The 19,460-nt window shown below is 44.1% G+C and overlaps 1 long non-coding RNA gene across 1 annotated transcript; it reads right to left on the reverse strand.

The window, feature by feature from the left end:
- Window positions 1-8,002: 8,002 nt before the first annotated feature.
- On the reverse strand, window positions 8,003-18,670 carry LOC129011890 (uncharacterized). Its single transcript, XR_008493463.1, has 6 exons — window positions 18,547-18,670; window positions 17,332-17,434; window positions 11,789-12,049; window positions 11,593-11,697; window positions 9,308-9,380; window positions 8,003-8,089 (listed from the first exon to the last, which is right to left on the reverse strand). It is a non-coding gene; the product is annotated as an uncharacterized LOC129011890 (long non-coding RNA).
- Between the last annotated feature and the right edge of the window lie 790 nt (window positions 18,671-19,460).

Below are 19,460 nucleotides of genomic sequence, written 5' to 3' on the forward strand. Positions count from 1 at the left end.
TTATTTATTTTATTTTATTTTTGAGATGGAGTCTGGCTCTGTTGCCCAGGCTGGAGTGCAGTGGCACCATCTCAGCTCACTGCAAGCTCTGCCTCCCGGGTTCATGCCATTCTCCTGCCTCAGCCTCCCAAGTAGCTGGGACTACAGGCACCCACGACCACGCCCGGCTAATTTTTTATATTTTTAGTAAAGACGGGGTTTCACCGTGTTAGCCAGGATGGTCTCGATCTCCTGACCTCATGATCCACCCACCTCGGCCTCCCAAAGTGCTGGGATTACAGGCGTGAGCCACCGGTCTGTGTAGCCCTGTTATCTTTATTTTATTCTTTTATTTATTTATTTATTTTTATTTTTGAGAGGAAGTCTTGCTCTTATCCCCCAGGCTGGAGTGCAATGATGTGATCTCAGCTAACTGCAACATCCGCCTCCCAGGTTCAAGTGATTATCCTGCCTCAGCCTCCAGAGTAGCTGGGATTACAGGCGCCTGCCACCACGCCCAGCTAATTTTTGTATTTTTAGTAGAGATGGGGTTTCACCATGTTGGCCAGGCTGGTCTCGAACTTCTGACCTCAAGTGATCTGCCCGCCTCGGCCTCCCAACAGAGTCTTGCTCTGTCGCCCAGGCTGGAGTGCAGTGGCACAATCTCGGCTCACTACAACCTCTGCCTCTTGCGTTCAAGTGATTCTCCTGCCTCAGCCTCCAGAGTAGCTGGGATTACAGGCGCCCACCACCAAGCCCGGCTAATTTTTGTAGTATTAATAGAGAGGGGGTTTCACCATGTTGGCCAGGCTAGTCTGGAACTCCTGACTGCAGGTGATCCGTCCACCTTGGCCTCCCAAAGTGCTAGGATTACAGGCGTGAACCACCATGTCTGGCCTATTTTGTTTTTTAATTGTTTCCTTTCTGTACTTTGAATAAATGTACATGTTTCATGCAGGTGTTCTTTCTTTTCGTGTTCCAGAATTGTGGGTGAGACACAAAGCTCTAGAAAAAGACATTCAGAACTCCACATTGTGTGTTTCTGGAGCCTTCAAGACCTCTCTGGGCTTACTGGGAAGCATACTTTTTTCCTGACAGGAGGACAGAGTCCTACTTAACTACTGCACACTCTAGGGTCCCAAACCTTCTCAGTCCAGGCACTCGTAGTATCTCAGCCATATTTTCTTGGTGCACCCAGACCAAAAGAACTACCTTCCTAATTACATTCCATTTATTATGTAGCTAGTTCCAACATCTACAACCTAAGTATTTGTGTCTAAATACCTAATAGCCATTTTGTTTGTTTGTTTTTGTTTTTTTGAGACGGAGTCTCACTCTGTCGCCCAGGCTGGAGTGCAGTGGCACGATCTGGGCTCACTGCAATCTCCGTCCTCTGAGTTCAAGCGATTCTCCTGCCTCAGCCTCCCGAGTAGCTGGGATTACAGGCACCTGCCACCGCGCCCGGCTAATTTTTTTTGTATTTTTAGTAGAGACGGGGTTTCACCATCTTGGTCAGGCTGGTCTTGAACTCCTGATCTCGTGATCCACCTGCCTCAGCTTCCCAAAGTGCTGGGGTCACAGGCGTGAGCCACTACGCCTGGCCCCTAATAGCCATTTTTAAAAGTTCATATAAATCGAAAAATGCTTTTTTTTTTTTTTTTTTTGAGATGGAGTCTTGCTCTGTTGCCCAGGCTGGAGTGCAGTGGCGTGGTCTCAGCTCACTGCAACCTTCACCTCCCAGGTTCAAGCAGTTCTTCTGCCTCAGCCACCTGAGTAGCTGGGACTACAGGCATGTGCCACCACAACCAGCTAATTTTTGTATTTTTAGTAGAGACGGGGTTTCACTATGTTGGCCAGGATGGTCGCAATCTCCTGACCTTGTGATCTGCCTGCCTTGGCCTCCCAAAGGGTTGGGATTACAGGCGTGAGCCAGCGTGCCCGGCCAAAAAATGCTATTTTTATTCTTTCTTTCTTTTTTTTTTTTTTTTTTTGAGACGTAGTCTCGCTCTGCCGCCCAGGCTGGAGTGCAGTGGCGTGGCTCACTGCAACCTCCACCTCCTGGGTTCAAGCAATTCTCCTGCCTCTGCCTCCCAAGTAGCTGGGATTACAGGTGCCCACCACCAAGCCTGGCTAATTTTTTTTTCTATCTTTAGTAGAGATGGGGTTTCACGGTGTTGGTCAGGCTGGTCTCGAACTCCTGACCTTAGGTGATCTGCCCACCTCAGCCTCCCAAAGTGCTGGGATTATAAGCGTGAGCCACTGTGCCCAGTCTATTTCATTCTTACATAGCCACAGTTGCTAATGGGATGTGTGTGTGCCTGTTGGGCACTGCACAACTCCTCAAACCCTGGAAAAAAATTGGCCGCTGCCACCCCTCTCATCTCCCATTCCACATTGACTTTCACAGTCAATGCTTTTTATCCCCAGCTTTGCAAAGATAATATGTCAATGCAAGGGATATAGTGTGTTCTAATGTCAAAATTGTGCTAATACTGTAGTTAGAGTGGTGTGTAACTGACATAGCTGTTTCTCTTAGATATTTGAAACAGCCCACAGTGCCCCTGTGAATTTGCTGTTCCCAAGCCACCCTGGCGTACAGTTTGAGAACCTCAGCTGTATAACTTTTTATAACTTTTGAATCTAGTTGAGGAGTCAGCCCATTGTGAAAAAGCATGACATATATAGTTCCCCCCAATCATTTTGTCCCAAAATGTTCTACAATCAAACTACCCCTTTCCAGTGGACTGTGCAGAGGGGAAACAAACAAACAAACAAAAAACCCAAACTGCCCTTTCCCATTGCGTAGCCAGTCCACTGAAGACATTTTGTTGCGGATTCTTTAACCTTCAATGCCATTTGCACTAGTGCCTTATCATCTGCACTAGGGGATGGAGGTGTCAGCTTCCCTTTTCCCTCTTTCCTGACATCTTTGGTATTCGGGAAAGAAAAAAAACCATGGAAAGGGAAATAATAGGCACTGGGGGACCCCAAAGGGGGAGAAGATGGGAGGGATTTCATGTTGAAAAATGACCTATTGCATAGAAGGTTCATTATTTTAGTGATGGGTGCACTAGGAACTCAAACCTCACCATTCCACATTATATCCATGTAACAAACATGCACATGTATCCCCCGAATCTGTCCAAATAATAATAATAAGAGATGGGAGACAGAGGTCTTATGTGACTGCCTGCCAACTGCACATCCAGGATCCAGACTTGAAGCTTATAAATATGTATAAAATGTTGGGCTCAGGAGTGGTGGCTCACGCTTGTAATCTCAGCACTTTGGGAGGTGAAGGCAAGCGGATCACTTGAGGCCAGGAGTTGGAGGCCAGCCCGGGCAATGTAGCAAGAGCCTGTCTCTACAAAAACTAAAAAAAAATTAGCTGGACTTTATGGCACACACCTGTAGTCCCCAGCTAGCGGGGAGGCTGAGGCAAGAGGATCACTTGAGCCTGGGAGTTTGAGGTTACAGTGAGCTATGATTGCACCATCACACTCCAGCCTAGGCAAGAGAGTGAAAAAAGGCCAGGCGCGGTGGCTCACACCTGTAATCCCAGCACTTTGGGAGGCCGACGCAGGTGGATCATGAGGTCAGGAGATCGAGACCATCCTGGCTAACATGGTGAAACCCAGTCACTACTAAAAATACAAAAAATTAGCCGGGTGTGGTGGAGGGCGCCTGTAGTCCCAGCTACTCGGGAGGCTGAGGCAGGAGAATGGCGTGAACCTGGGATGAGGAGCTTGCAGAGTGAGCCGAGATCGTGCCACTGCACTCCAGCTTGGGCAACAGAGCAAGACTTTGTCTAAAAAAAAAAAAAAGAGAGAGAGAGTGAAAAATAGCCAGGTACAGTGGCTCATGCCTGTAATTTCAGCATTTTGGGAGGCCGAGGCAGGAGAATCACTTGAGGCTAGGAGGTGGAGGCTACATTGAGCTATGATCACATCACTGCACTCCAGCATGGGCAGCAGAGTGATACCTTGTCTCAAAAAAAAAAAAAAAAAAAAAAAGGCCAGGCATGGTGGCTCACACCTGTAATCCCAGCATTTTAGGAGGCTGAGGTGGAAGGATTATTTGAGGTCAGGAGTTCGAAACCAGCCTGGCCAACATGGTGAAACCCCATTTCTACTAAAAATACAAAAAAAAAAAAAATTACCAAGGCGTGGTGGTGGGTGCCTGTAATCCCAGCTACTTGGGAGGCTGAGGCAAGAGAATTGCTTGAGCCGGGGAGGCAGAGGTTGCAGTTAGCTGAGATCGCGCAACCATTGCACTCCAGCCTGGGTGACAGAGCAAGACTTAGTCTCAGAAAAATGTTGGACACCCTTGAGTATTAACATAGAATATCCAGGTGAAGGGCACTGAGCTTCAACTTCATCACCTCATGGTAAGTTCCCTGTGCAAAGCTGGCAGCAAGGTTCTTGTGAGTGTCCCTGCCTCCGTGGCTCATGCTAACTAACTGACATGGGCTATGTGAGGCGACCCCTCAAATACTGGAACTTCCATAGGTGCATGTGGAGGGGCTTTTGGGAGGGTTCTGGGAGGAGTGGATCTGCCAGACATGGGTAAGCTGCCTCCATTCCCACTGTCTTCACAGTCACTCAACCGACACGCTCTTACTCGCTCCTTGTTCTTTGTCTCTTCCAAGGTTTCTTCCCCTGCTTGGGGGACACAGTTGTCCTAATCAACAGCTGAGGCTGAGCTCAAGTCCAACCAGGAGACAGAAGAGTTTCTGTTGGCTGGGGAGGTGAGAAGGCTGGAGAGCTGATTGAGGATCTTGCCTTTCTCAGAAAACCCAGAGGGGTCTCTAAGGTTCCCAGACACTTTACATTTTTTGTCCAGGGCTTTTGGTCTCAGCTGCAATTCTGGAACATGGGAAAAAAGAAAATCCACATAACATTCTGTTGTCCGTTTATTCAAAATACAGAAATGAAATATTTAAAGAATAAAATAAAGATAACATTCACAAGAGGAACCATGAAATTAACCCTCTCCTGGGAGTATACATTGGAAATCAATTTGGAAATATCTAACAAGAGCCTTAAAAATGTTCTTAAGAATATAATTAAAGATGCAGAAAAAGATTATGTACTCATGATAAAGCTTAATTTATACAATAAAAAGAAAAAGATCATGTATAAAGATATGCAATACAATGTTATTTACAAGGTGTATGTATATTTTAAATTATTTAAAATAGGAAGTAACCTAAATTTCCAATAACAAGTAAATGGTTAATTAATTTGGGCTATACCATCATAATGGAATATCATATAGCCATTCAAAGCCGTTGTTTTATGAGTTTTAGTGACAGGGAAAATGATTACTATAGGTGCCTGTTCACTGTTTTCAAAGAGTCCTAAATTTTTTTTATTTATTTTTTTTGAGACGGAGTCTCACTCTGTTGCCTAGGCTGGAGTGTAGTGGCGAGATCTCAGCTCACTGCAACCTCCACCTCCCAGGTTCAAGTGATTCTCCTGCCTCAGCCTCCCGAGTAGCTGGGATTACAGGCATTCACCACCACGCCCAGCTAATTTTTGTGTTTTTAGTAGAGATGGGGTTTCACCATGCTGGCCAGGCTGGTCTTGAACTCTTGACCTCAGATGATCCACCTGCCTTGGCCTCCCAAAGTGCTGGGATTACAGGTGTGAGCCACCATGCCAGGCCACTAAACTTTTTTTAGTGTATATTTTATGCCAGTTTCTATACTGCCAACCTCCCACTAGATGGTAAGTGCTAGAAAGTCAAAACAAGGTTAAGGGAAGGTTCTCCAATGTTAGATTTTGTTTTATATAAATATATACAAAAATATATGATATATTAAAATATATATTATATATTAAAATATATAATATATAAAAATATATAATATATTAAAATATATATTATACATAAAATATATATGAAAATATATATGATACATAAAATATATATGAAAATATATATGATACATAAATATATATGAAAATATATATGATATATAAAATATATATGAAAATATATATGATATATAAAATATATATGAAAATATATATGATATATAAAATATATAATATATTAAAATATATATGATATAAAATATATAATATATTAAAACATATATTGTACATAAAATATATAATATATTAAAACATATATTGTACATAAAATATATAATATATTAAAACATATATTGTACATAAAATATATAATATATTAAAACATATATTGTACATAAAATATATAATATATTAAAACATATATTGTACATAAAATATATAATATATTAAAACATATATTGTACATAAAATATATAATATATTAAAACATATATTGTACATAAAATATATAATATTGTACATAAAATATATAATATATTAAAACACATATACATAAAATATATAATATATTAAAACACATATTATACATAAAATATATATTAAAACATACATTATACATAAAATATCATATATTGTACATAAAATATATAATATTGTACATAAAATATATAATATATTAAAACACATATTATACATAAAATATATAATATATTAAAACACATATTATACATAAAATATATATTAAAACATACATTATACATAAAATATATATTAAAACATACATTATACATAAAATATATATTAAAACATACATTATACATAAAATATATATTAAAACATACATTATACATAAAATATATAATATATTAAAACATATATTATACATAAAATATATAATATATTAAAACATATATAATATATAATATATAATATATTAAAATATATAATATATAATATATTTAGATATAGAAAATATATATATAAATATATTTTTATGTATATGTATTTTTGAGACTGAGTCTCACTCTGTCACCCAGGCTGGAGTGCAGTGGCTCAATCTCGGCTTCCTGCAGCCTCCGCCTCCCGGGTTCAAGCAATTCTCCTGCCTCAGCCTCCCAAGTAGCTGGGATTACAGGCATGCACCACCACGTCCAGCTAATTTTTGTGTTTTCAGTAGAGATGGGTTTTTACCATGTTGGCCAGGCTGGTCTTGAACTCTTGACCTCAGGTGATCTGCCCTCCTCGGCCTCCCAAAGTGCTAGGATTGCAGGCGTGAACCACCGCACCTGGCCTGTTTTTTTTTGTTTGTTTTTTTGAGACAGAGTCTCGCTCTGTCACCCAGGCTGGAGTGCAGTGGTGTGATCTTGGCTCACTGCAAGCTCCGCCTCCCAGGTTCATGCCATTGTCCTGCCTCAGCCTCTCCGAGTAGCTGGGACTACAGGCACCCACCACCATGGCCGGCTAATTTTTTATATTTTTAGCAGAGATGGGGTTTCACCGTGGTCTCAATCTCCTGACCTCGTGATCCGCCCGCCTCGGCCTCCCAAAGTGCTGGGATTACAAGCGTGAGCCACCGTGCCCAGCCTTTTTTTTATTTAATTTTTAATTTTTTTAATTTTTTTATTTTTTTGAGACAGAGTCTCGCTCTGTCGCCCAGGCTGGAGTGCAGTGGTGTGATCATAGCTCACTGTAGCCTTGACCTCTCCGGCTCAAGAGATTCTCCTGCCTTGGCTTCCCAAGTCGCTGGGACTACAGAGGCACATCACCACATCTGGCTAATTTTTAAATTTTTTTGTAAAGACAGGGGTCTCACTTCGTTGCCCGGGCTGGTCTCAAACTTCTGGGCTCAAGTGATCATCCACACACCTCGGCCTCCCAAAGTGCTGGGATTACAGGTGTGAGCCACTGTGCCCCACCTCAATTTTGTAGGATTTTTGTAGGATTTTGATTCCGATCTTTTCTCTGCCACTTATCATTTGTGTGCCCTGAGTGAGTTCCTGTCATCTCGGTATGTCTGTTTCTTGTCCGTGAAATAGGGGTCACAGTACCTACCTCATGCTGGGTTCGAGATCTCCGTGTGCCACATATTAGCTTTTGACCTTGGGCTGATTAGTTGTCCTCTCTCAGCCTCAGCTCCCAAACCAGGAGGTGGAGCTAATGTGGCTGCCTCCAGGCATGTGCACGAAGATGGGCACGGATGGCTCTGAGCACCCAGCACAGAGCAAGACCCCTTCACCAGGTAGACACCTGGCAGACGGGAGTTACCACTGCTTATGATACAACGGTATTTCCTCAATTTGAAGATAATGTTGAAAGTAAGCTGCATCATTGATTTAATAACAGTGCTTTGAGTGAGAGAGAGAGAAAAAAAAGAAACCAATGTGGCATTCAGTGCATAAGAATAAAATGAGGTGTTGAATAAAAAGTCTTGGGCAGGGCGTGGTGGCTCACGCCTGTAAATCCCAACACTTTGGGAGGCCGAGGTGGGTGGATCACCTGAGGTCGGGGGTTTGAGACCAGCCTGGCCAACATGGTGAAACCCCGTCTCTACTAAAAATACAAAAATTAGCCCAGCATGGTCGCGTGCGCCTGTAGTCCCAGCTACTTACGAGGCTGAGACAAGAGAGTCGTGTGAACCCACGAGGCGGAGGCTGCAGTAAGTTGAGATCGCCCCACTGCACTCACTCCACCCTGGTTGACAGAGCGAGACTCTGTCTCAAAGAAAAAAAAATCTAATTTTTATACGCATCCGTTAGGGACTTTTCACATCGTGTGCATTTCCATAAATCTACACACTGTATTTTTGCACAGACTTGTGTTTCTAGGTGTTTCTGGGGCTCCAGGATTCTCTTACAGGAGATGACTGTTCAACTTGTTTTTAAATGAAAACACTAATGTTTTGTTTTATTTTTTTCCCTGCATGAAAAGTAACAATCCACCATAAAGCAAAGGGCATGCCCCCCAACCAAGCCATCCTTGCTCAGGGGTAGAGAGTAACCCTTTGCGGGGAGTGGGTGACAGTGCTAAGATTTGGGTTCTGGTTTTAAGGAGTTATCTAAAGTTTAGTTCTGAAAGAAGATGCGAAGGGGATTTCTCATGGAGGAATGCAAGCCTATGGGACAGAAGGCGATGAGTCAGGAATCGTTGGATTGGGTCACCAAGAGCCTGGGTCCTGATCCAGGATGCTTGTCCCAAAAGGGGCCCCACATACTTGATTAAGAAGGAAAGAGTGAGACCACTGTGAGGGGCAACAGTCAAGGATAGGGGACAGAAGGGGTCTTTGAATCTGAAGCCCACCAGGGGCTGACTGTCCAGCTTTGATGTGAGCAAGGGCCCCTTTGAGGAGCTGCCCAGGCTAGTTCCTTCCACAGTGGCTCAAAGACAGGAGTGCCTGATCTGCCGCCGACTGGCTGGGAGACTGAGATCTGTTGCAGGCCAACTAGTGCGTGTGACCCAGGGTCAGATAAATCCCCAAAATATCCCTAGCAAGTGGCGGGATTATCTCCTACCCCTTTGCTTGAGCAGGCCGGAGGCCAGGAGCTGAGACTCCTCATTCCCCATTTCTGTTTACCTTTTCCCCAGCTGTGAACAAAGGACAAGAATTTGGGAGTGACAGGCATGTGGCCACACACTCAAATGCACTTGTTTATACCTGTTTGTTTACTGTTTGAGCAGGTTCTTGCTTAGCAATAACTGAGTTTATCTCCTTGTCTTAAGGAAACTCTTAAGAATGTTATTTATTATAATGTAGCAAAATTTAAATGTCTCTTGAATGATGAAGCACTAACAAATGTGCTATATCTAAATGTAGAAATGCACATTTACAAGTATTATCCTCTCCTGGCATTTTCATCTTAACATTCAGTCTGCTGACAACACTCAAAAACTTCATAAAAGATCACAGTCTAGCACTTAAGTTCTACAGATAATGTTGAAATCTTGCACAAGATTTAGGAATCTCAGGCAATGACATGCCATGACACTGCTATTAGGAAATGTGTAATATACTCTTCTGTTACTATCAATGGAAAGTCAAAAAACAAACAAACCATAGTGATAAGAGCTGTGTGAATTAAGGAATTTTAGAGCTGAAAGTGACCTTCGAAATCCTAGAGCCTCACCCATTTTTACCTTCTAATAATCGTGATGTAAAATATCACACTTTCACTGTAGAAAATTTGGAAATATACAGAAGATGTTTAAAATTAGAAAGAAAAGGCCGGGCGTGGTGGCTCATGCCTGTAATCCCAGCACTTTCGGAGGCTGAGGCGGGCAGATCACAAGGTCAAGAGATCGAGACCATCCTGGCCAACATGGTGAAACCCCGTCTCTACTAAAAATACAAAAAATTAGCTAGGCATGGTGGCATGCGCCACTGCAATCCGGCCTAGCGACAGAGTGAGACTCGGTCTCAAAAAAAAAAAAAAATCAGGAAGAAAAAAATCACCCACAATTGTATCACGTACAAGAGGCCACCATTTTTTAACACTTTGCCGTATTTCCTTTCAGACATGTAAAATTTTTGATATGTTTATTTTTTTCTTTTTCTTGCTACAAAAAACTGAGATCATACAGTTTGTATCCTTCACCTTTACTTAACATTATATAGTGATAATTTAGCTTTTCATTAAAAACTTTTTGAATATGGAATTTTTATTGATTACGTAAAATGTGACAGTATGGCATAGAGTCATAAAATATTTGTAACCATCATCATATTCTTGAATGTGTAATTGCTTGAATCATATTCTTGAATGTGTAGATGTGCTAAGGGAAATACTTTTGTGCATAAATGTTTGCCCCATTTTTAAATTGTTTCTGTAGAAATTGTTGCCAAATTATGTTCCAGCCAGGTGCGGTGGCTCACACCTGTAATCCCAGTACTTTGGGAGGCCGAGGTGGGTGGATCACTTGATGTCAGGAGTTCAAGACCAGCCTGGCCAACATGGTGAAACCCCATCTCTACAAAAATAGAAAAATTAGCTGGGCATGATGACAGATGCCTGTAATCCCAGCTACTCAGGAGGCTGAGGTGGAAGAATCGCTTGAACCGCGAGGCGGAGGTTGTAGTGAGCCGAGATCTCACCACTGCACTCTAGCCTAGGCAACAGAGGGAGACTCCATCTCAAAAAACAAAACCAAACAAAAAAACAAAACAAAACAAAACAAAATTTGTTCCAGAAAAGTTATAACAATTTTTGTCAACAACATGAGAGTGTCTATTTCAGTGTAACCTTTCTAGAATCAGAGTATTACTTTTTTTTTTGAGACAGAGTCTGGCTCTGTCGCCCAGGCTGGAATGCAGTGGCACAGTCTTGGCTCACTGCAACCTCCACCTCCTGGGTTCAAGCAATTCTCTGCCTCAACCTCCTGAGTAGCTGGGATTACAGGCACCCACCACCACGCCCGGCTAATTTTTTGTATTTTTAGTAGAGATGGGGCTTCACCATCTTGGCCAGGCCGGTCTTGAACTCCTGACCTCAGGATCCACTGGCCTCAGCCTCCCAAAGTGCTGGGATTACAGGTGTGAGCCACCACGCCTGGTCGAGTATTACCATTTTTAATAATGGTAATGGGTAGTAGAAAATAATGTTATTTTAGGAAACAATTCTAAAGCTTCATTTTCAGGAGACTGAGATTTTAGAAGCTACTCCTTTAATTCTTATGACATAGAGTCTGATTAGACACAAAATAAATGTTATGAAAATGCTACTACTATTCTTTGAAGGCTGTTTATAGTTTGTAGATGCTGAGAATATGGTGAAATGGTAAACTATGCATAGTCTTAACTTACAGAGTGCTAGTTTTGGGCTGAGGAGCTTGTCACCATTGGGCATCTGACACAACTGACTGTTTGGGCTTCTGGGACTGTTTCTGGAGGGGCCTGGATCTCAGCACACTGTGTCAGGCAGGAGAGGAAAAAAATGTATCTGCTTGCTCCTAAGCTCATTGGTCGAAGATTCTCCCCACAGGCTTCAATTTCTCTGCACTTACTTTTCTCTGACTTACTGTGGGTTTCTCAAGTGTAGGGGCCAGGGGTCCTGTGAGGTGGGTGCCATTTGGGATGCCACATGGAGCTGGCAGGGTCCACAGACAGCTGGTTTCTGCAGTGGCAGCAGGGTGGAGCAAGCGTCCAAGGGTGTCCAAAGATTTGGAGTGGTACTTAAGAGGTGTTTACACGAGCAACAAGGTAAGTAGAGATAACTGGGCCTTCAATACAGAGGTTGATGGAAACACATCTGCAAGTGTACCTGATTCAAATCATCACACAGTAACCCCTCCAGGGGAATGTCAAATTCTGTACTGTTTTTAATGCCCAGCTGACACATTGCTCTAGTCCAGTGGTTCTAGGACTTTTTGAGCTTAGGATCCCTTTATACTCTTAAAAATTATTGAGAACTTCAGACAAATTCATGTATGTGAAGTGAGGGGACAGAAAGGAGGTATATCTATATCCATATCTATCTATCTATCAATATTTATCATATTAAAAATTAAAACAGAAAAAATTAAAGAATATTTATAAATGGAAAAATGGCCATTATAAACCAATTACATGTTAACACAAATAATGTGTTTTATGCAAAATAACTATATTTCCCAAAATAAATGTTAGTGGCATCAGTGGCATTGGTTTACATTTTGCAAACCTCTTGAATAGCGGGTTTAATATCAGATAGTGGAATTCTTTTTTGTTTTTTTTTTTTCTGAGACATTGTCTTGCTCTGTCGCCCAGGCTGGAGTACAGTGGTGCAATCTCAGCTCACTGCGACCTCTGCCTCCTGGGTTCATGTGATTCTCGTGCCTCAGCCTTCTGAGTAGCTGGGATTTATAAGCGTGCGCCACCATGCCCGGCTAATTTTTTGTATTTTTCGTCGAGACGGGGTTTCACCATGTTGGCCAGGCTGCTGTTGAACTCCTGACCCCGAGTGATCTGCCCACCTCGGCCTCCCAAAGAGCTGAGATTACAGGCGTGAGCCATTGCATCTGGCCGCAGATGGTGGAGTTTTTATTTCTGCTTCCACATTTGACCTGTTACAATATGTTTTGTTTGAAGTAGATGGGGGAAGTCCAGCATCTCCCAGGTATACAATTGAAAAGGGGGACTTCGTGTGCCCCTGAAGTCCACAGACCACACTTTGAGAACTGCTGCTCAAGTCTAAATTGCGAGTTTCTCAATTATATGAACAAGACTCTAGCGGAAACCAGTACTGTATGCGCTCAACAGACTAAATTGTTTGGAAAAGCGTTTCCTAGGAGTTGCTATAAACCAAATGACTCATTTAAACGTTTTTATTACTTTGACAAATACTTCAGCTCTGCAGCCTGTTCCTTTTTTAAACCAACTTGCCTCATTACACAGCTGTGATCTGCACAGCTTTGGACACCAGGTGGCTCCCACCCCCAGCCTTTTCTAGAAGGATCCATTCAGGACACTTCATTCCTTGATGGCGCCCTAGCTGCTCAGGGCAGTCAGGGAAACTTTATTTTGTTCAACAAAAGAAAAGAGTCAGTTGTGGGAGGCCGAGGCAGGCAGATCAACTGAGGTCAGGAGTTCGAGACCAGCCTGGCCAACATGGCAAAACTCCGTCTCTACTAAAAATACAAAAATTAGCCGGGCATAATGGCGGGCACGTGTAATCCCAGCTACTTGGGAGGCTGAGGCAAGAGAGTTGCTTGAATCTCAAACGCAGGGGTCGCAGTGAGCCAAGATCATGCCACTGCACTCCAGCCTGGGCGACAGAGCAAGACTCCATCTCAACAAAAAAAAAAAAAAGGAGAGAGAGAAAAGTCAGTTGGGTAAGGGGAGGATTATTTCAAGGAAAAGGGAAGTTAAGAAAGAATAGAACAGGTGGCTCATGCCTGTAATCCCAGCACTTTGGGAGGCCGAGGCGGGTCTAACGCGAGGTCAGGAGTTCAAGACCAGCACAGCCAAGATGGTGAAACCCCGTCTCTACTAAAAGTACAAAAATTAGCCGGGCACGGCGGCAGGTACCTGTAATCCCAGCTACTCAGGAGGCTGAGGCAGAGAATTGCTTGAACTTGGGAGGCAGAGGTTGCAGTGAGTCGAGATTGCTCCACTGCACTCCAGCCTGGGCGAAAGAGTGAGACGCCGTCTCAAAAAAAAAAAAAAAAAAAAGTATATTTAACATAGGAGGTGGTTAAAAAAAAATCTAAGAGTTGGTCTGAATACTGGAAGAAGTACTATTTGGCACCTTCACTCTCTTACCAGCTAATGTAGCTTTTTCCTTATTGTTTTTAACTGACATGCTTAAATTGGGTATCATTATCTCTACTAAAATGGTTCCCTCTCAAAGCGAGGTGTTATACTAGAAACCACGTGGGATAAACAAAGAGGTGGTGGAGAATGCGCCCCTCCACCCTGAGAGACAGGAGGTGTGGGTGTTTTCACTCTAGCGTATATTCACTGTGACACTGCGGGGCTAATTCTGTTTCCTAACCTGAGTGATCCATCCCACTTATAAGAGAGGGCTGATAATCCTTAACTGCCCAGAGGTTTGTTTCCAAATCAGATTGTCTCTGAAGTTCCTTGCCAGACTCGAAATACATGATTCTGTGATTCTATTTCAGTCTGGTTGAGTTCTTTAGTTGCAAGCAACAGGTAACCAACTTTGGTTAATCTTGCCCAGTTTCCTTAATAAGACTCATACGGCCCTTCGCTACCTGGGCCCTGCCTGTGTCTCCAGCCTCCAATCTCCTTCAGGCACTGTGAAGCTCCAGCCATATGGCAACATCCCCCACACCATGTGTGCCCCTTCTCTGGCCTCTCCTGGCTGATAGTAGGTTTCAGGTAGGCGTCACTTCTGCTGGGCTGCCTTCCATGACCTCCCCAGGCTGGATCGCGTCCTCTCCTGGGTGCTACGGCAGCAGCTTCCTCCACTTGTCCATCATACCTTTGAGACTATTGTATTATAATTTTCTAAATGCTTTCCCCTCCTGTGAGTCCTGGGCAGAAGGAAACATGTCCTCCTTCTTCACGGGTATCCCCAATACACAGTACAGTGTCTGGCACACAGCAGGTACACAAAATATATTTAATGAAGGAACAGAGGAAGGGAAAGAAGACATCTCTTCTTGGATAGTGCCAGTCATATATTAGGTGTTCATTAAACATTTGTAGAACTGAACTGAGAACGCTGAGCCGTTTAACTGGATCCTCAAAATCTCATAAAATAAACACAGATAGGCCGGGCGCGGTGGCTCACGCTTGTAATCCCAGCACTTTGGGAGGCTGAGGCGGGCGGATCACAAGGTCAAGAGATCGAGACCATCCTGGCTAACACAGGTGAAACCCCGTCTCTACTAAAAATACAAAAAATTAGCCGGGCGTGGTGGCCGGCGCCTGTAGTCCCAGCTACTCGGGAGGCTGAGGCAGGAGAACGGCGTGAACCCGGGACACGGAGCTTGCAGTGAGCCGAGATCGCGCCACTGCACTCCAGCCTGGGTGACAGAGGAAAACTCTGTCTCAAAAAAAAAAAATTAAATTAAAATTAAAAAACACAGATAATAATAGGATTTTGCCGAATATAGAACCAAGTGGCAGATTTGAAATTTGAACCACAACATCCTGGATTTGACGTCTTTTGTACTACTTTTGTTGAGAAAGGGGAAATGCTTTCTTCGCTCAGGCACCCACCACCAGAGCTAGCCTGGGGGATGCGGGCTCAGCACGTGCTAGTGTCTGGAGAGGAACCCCGGGGGGATGGAGAAACGGTGGAGAGACGGGGAGGGCTCCGGAAAACTGCGTTCTCACAAGACCAAAGGGAGGGGAGGGAGGGGGAGATCTGGCTGCAAGTGCAGTTGGAGAGGGTGTGAAGAGATCCGCAGTCCTCTCCAAGGCTCTGGAGCGCCCGGCGCCCTGGAGGCTCGTGCGCCCCGTGCCGCTGCGGTAGGACCTGGCAGTCCGCAGCTCCTGAAGGGCCTGGCGGTGCACGGGGCAGGCAGGACGGGCGAAATCCCCCGGGGTCAGCGGTCAACAGAAAGGGCGACACGGAACGGCGTTCCTGGCACCGGAGCTCGCCGCACCGAAGGCTCCTGGTAACAGCGACACGGGACCGGGCGATGTGACCACACACCTGAAGCCCCTGGAGAGCTCTTTGTTTTATTTCAAATTGTGGTAAAAAGGACATAACATTAAATACCATCTTACCCATTTTTAAGTGCACAGTTCAGTGGCATCGAGAGCATTCACATCGCTGTGTGGCCATCACCACTGTCCACCTCTAGAACTCTTCATCTGCCTGCGCAGCAACTGCCACCTGTTCAACACTAACTCCCGGTTCCCACTCCCGCAGCGCCGTATCACTCTTACACTTCTGTGTCTATGAATTCGCCTGCTCTACATATGGCATATGAGTGAAATCACACAGTATTGGTACTTTTGTGACTGGCTTATTTCACTCAGCATAATGGCCTGGAGGTTCATCCATGTTGTAGCATGTAATGGGATTTCCTTCTTTTTTTTTTTTTTTTTTTGACAGAATCTTGCTCTGTCGCCTAGGCTGGAGTGCAGTGGCGTGATCTCGGTTCACTGCAATCTCCGTCTCCCGGGTTCAAGAGATTCTTTGCCTCAGCCTCCCGAGTGGCTGGGATTACAGGCAAGCTCCACCATGCCCAGCTTATTTGTGTATTTTCAGTAGAGATGGGGTTACGCCTTGTTGGTCAGGCTGGTCTTGACCTCAGGTGATCCACCCACCTTGGCCTCCCAAAGTGCTGGGATTACAGGTGTGAGCTACCATGCCCGGCGATTTCCCTTTTTTTTTTTTTTTTTTTTTGAGACAGAGTCTCGCCCTGTCGCCCAGGCTGGAGTGTACAATGGTGTAATATCGGCTCACTGCAACCTCCATGTCTTGATGTCTTGAGTTCAAACGATTCTCCTGCCTCGGCCTCCCGAGTAGCTGGGATTACAGGCACCTGCCACCACACCCAGCTAATTTTTGTATTTTTAGTAGAGATGGGATTTCACCATGTTGGCCAGGCTGGTCTCGAACTTCTGACCTCGTGATCCACCCATCTCGACCTCCCAAAGTCCTGGGATTACAGGCACCTGCCACCACACCCAGCTAATTTTTGTATTTTTAGTAGAGATGGGGTTTCACCATGTTGGCCAGGCTGGTCTCGAACTTCTGACCTCGTGATCCACCCATCTCGGCCTCCTAAAGTCCTGGGATTACAGGCATGAGCCACTGCACCTGGCCGATTTTCTTCTTTTTTAAGGCTCTATAATATTCCACTGTATGGATGCACCACATTTTGTATAATAATTCATTCATTGATGGACACTTGGGCTGCTTCCACCTTTTTGCTGTTGTGAATGATGCTGCTATGAACAGGAATCTGAAGATTTGGGTTCAGAGCATAGAGGTGGCATGTGAGTTTTATGAGGCAAATCTCTCAGCCCTGAGTTTTTCAACTGTAAAATGAGATGTCAATATTTACTATCTTTCAGGTTTGTGGCAAGTGTAAAATGAGATCATGGGCATAAAAGTATTTGTAAGCTGAAAAATCTCACCTCATGTAAAACTGTTATGATTTTTGTGACCAGCCATTATGACCAATGGAACATATGATTTGTGATGGTTAATTCATGGTAGAAGCAGATGTGGAGAAGTTCTCTGCAATAAAAATGAATGGCCAGTTATATCAGGTTACTACCTGAAAAGTTGTTTCTGTATTCTGTAGGCATTTACGGAAATTTTTTATTTGCACATTAAAAAAAAGACATTTATTCAGGGTCACAATCAGACTATTACATTTAGCAATCAATAGCATGGGTGCAAAAAAAAAATCTACATTAAAACCCTTTGTTGGAATGCTTTACACTTTCCACAGAACAGAAACTAAAATAACCTGTTGTACAATTAGTCACAAATACAGTCCTCAAGTTTTTTGCCCATACACATGAGTATTTGTCTAAAACATGTCTTCTTTGTAGCAGCTAGGCCCTGCCACCACTGTGCTTGGCTGAGTCCACGAATCTGTTGTAACCTGTAGCTTCCCTGTCACTTCTCTTGCTCTCCTCTTCTGCTAAGATTTGTTTCCTAATTAAAATATTCTGCCACAGCCATAGCTAACTGCTGCTACTGGAACCGCCATAGCCACCTGAAGAGTACAATATTTCTTGGTTTCACCATCTCTTGCTTTGACAGGGCTTCCTAACTTCACAGTTGTGGACATTCACAGTATGGTATTTCTGAATGACAATCTTATCCATGGAGTCATAGTCATCAAAGGTTATAAAGGCAAAGCCCCTTTTCTTGCCACTGCCTCAGTCAGTCGTGATTTCGATCACTTCCATTTTCCCATACTGTTCCAAATAACCAATAATCTCTGAGGGGATGTTCTTCAGTGTCTTCCTTAATGCCACCAACAAATATCTTTTTCTTTTCTTTTTTTTTTTTTTTTTTTTGAGACAGAGGCTTACTCTGTCGCCTAGGCTGGAGTGCAGTGGTGCAATCTCGGCTCACTGCAAGCTCCGCCTCCCGGGTTCACGCCACTCTCCTGCCTCAGCCTCCCGAGTAGCTGGGACTACAGGCGCCCGCCACCACGCCCGGCTAATTTTTTGTATTTTTTTTTTAGTAGAGACAGGGTTTCACTGTGTTGGCCAGGATGGTCTTGATCTCCTGACCTCATGATCCACCCGCCTCAGCCTCACAAAGTGCTGGGATTACAGGCATAAGACACTGCGCCTAGCCAACAAATATCTTTTTCACAGTTAAGTGGGCACCTGGTCTTTGAGAATCTTCTCTTGAGACAGCTCTCTTTGGCGCCACAGCTCTTCCATCCCCCTTGTGTGGCCTGGCATTCATGGCTGCGTCCATCTCCTCCACAGTGGCATAAGTGACAAACCCAAAGCCCCTGGTGTGCTTGGTGTTTGGATCTCTCATTACCGCACACTCCGGGAGCATTCCTCATTGCTCAAAATGGCTCCTCAGGCTCTCATCGGTTGTTTCAAAGCTCAACCCTCCAAAGAGGAGCTTCCTCAGCTGTTCAGGCTCTTTAGGAGACTCTGACTTAGACATGACGGCAGGGAGAAGAGAGGCTTTCATGACGCTTCTTTGGCGGTGTCCACGGGCAGAAAAATACAATTTTTTTGGTGGGGGGCAGAGTTTCGCTCTTATTGCCTAGTCTGGAGTGCAATGGCCACGATCTCAGCTCACCACAACCTCCGCCTCCTGTGTTCAAGTGATTCTCCTGCCTCAGCCTCCTGAGTAACTGGGAATATGGGCATGCACCACCACGCCTGGCTAATTTTGTATTTTTAGTAGAGATGGGGTTTCTCCATGTTGGTCAGCCTGGTCTTGAACTCCCGACCTCGGGTGATCCACACGCCTTGGCCTCCCAAAGTGCTGGGATTATAGGCGTGAGCCACCAGGCCCGGCCGAATTTTTTTTTTTTTTAAGAGATGGTGACTTGCCACGTTGCCCAGACTGGAGTGCAGTGGCTATTCACAAGTGCAACCATAGCTTATTACAGACTTGAACTCCTGGGCTCAAGTCATCCTCCTGCCTCAGCCTCCCAACTAGCTACAGGTGCACAACACCTTACCTAGCTAAGGAATTTTCATTAAAAGATTCCAGAAAAATCACTTCTCAGATATATTCCACTGAAGCTGCTTTACACCTTACCCCATGTTCCCAT

The sequence above is a fragment of the Pongo pygmaeus genome, chromosome 14 (genome assembly GCF_028885625.2).
Source record: "Pongo pygmaeus isolate AG05252 chromosome 14, NHGRI_mPonPyg2-v2.0_pri, whole genome shotgun sequence".
NCBI lineage: Eukaryota > Metazoa > Chordata > Mammalia > Primates > Hominidae > Pongo > Pongo pygmaeus.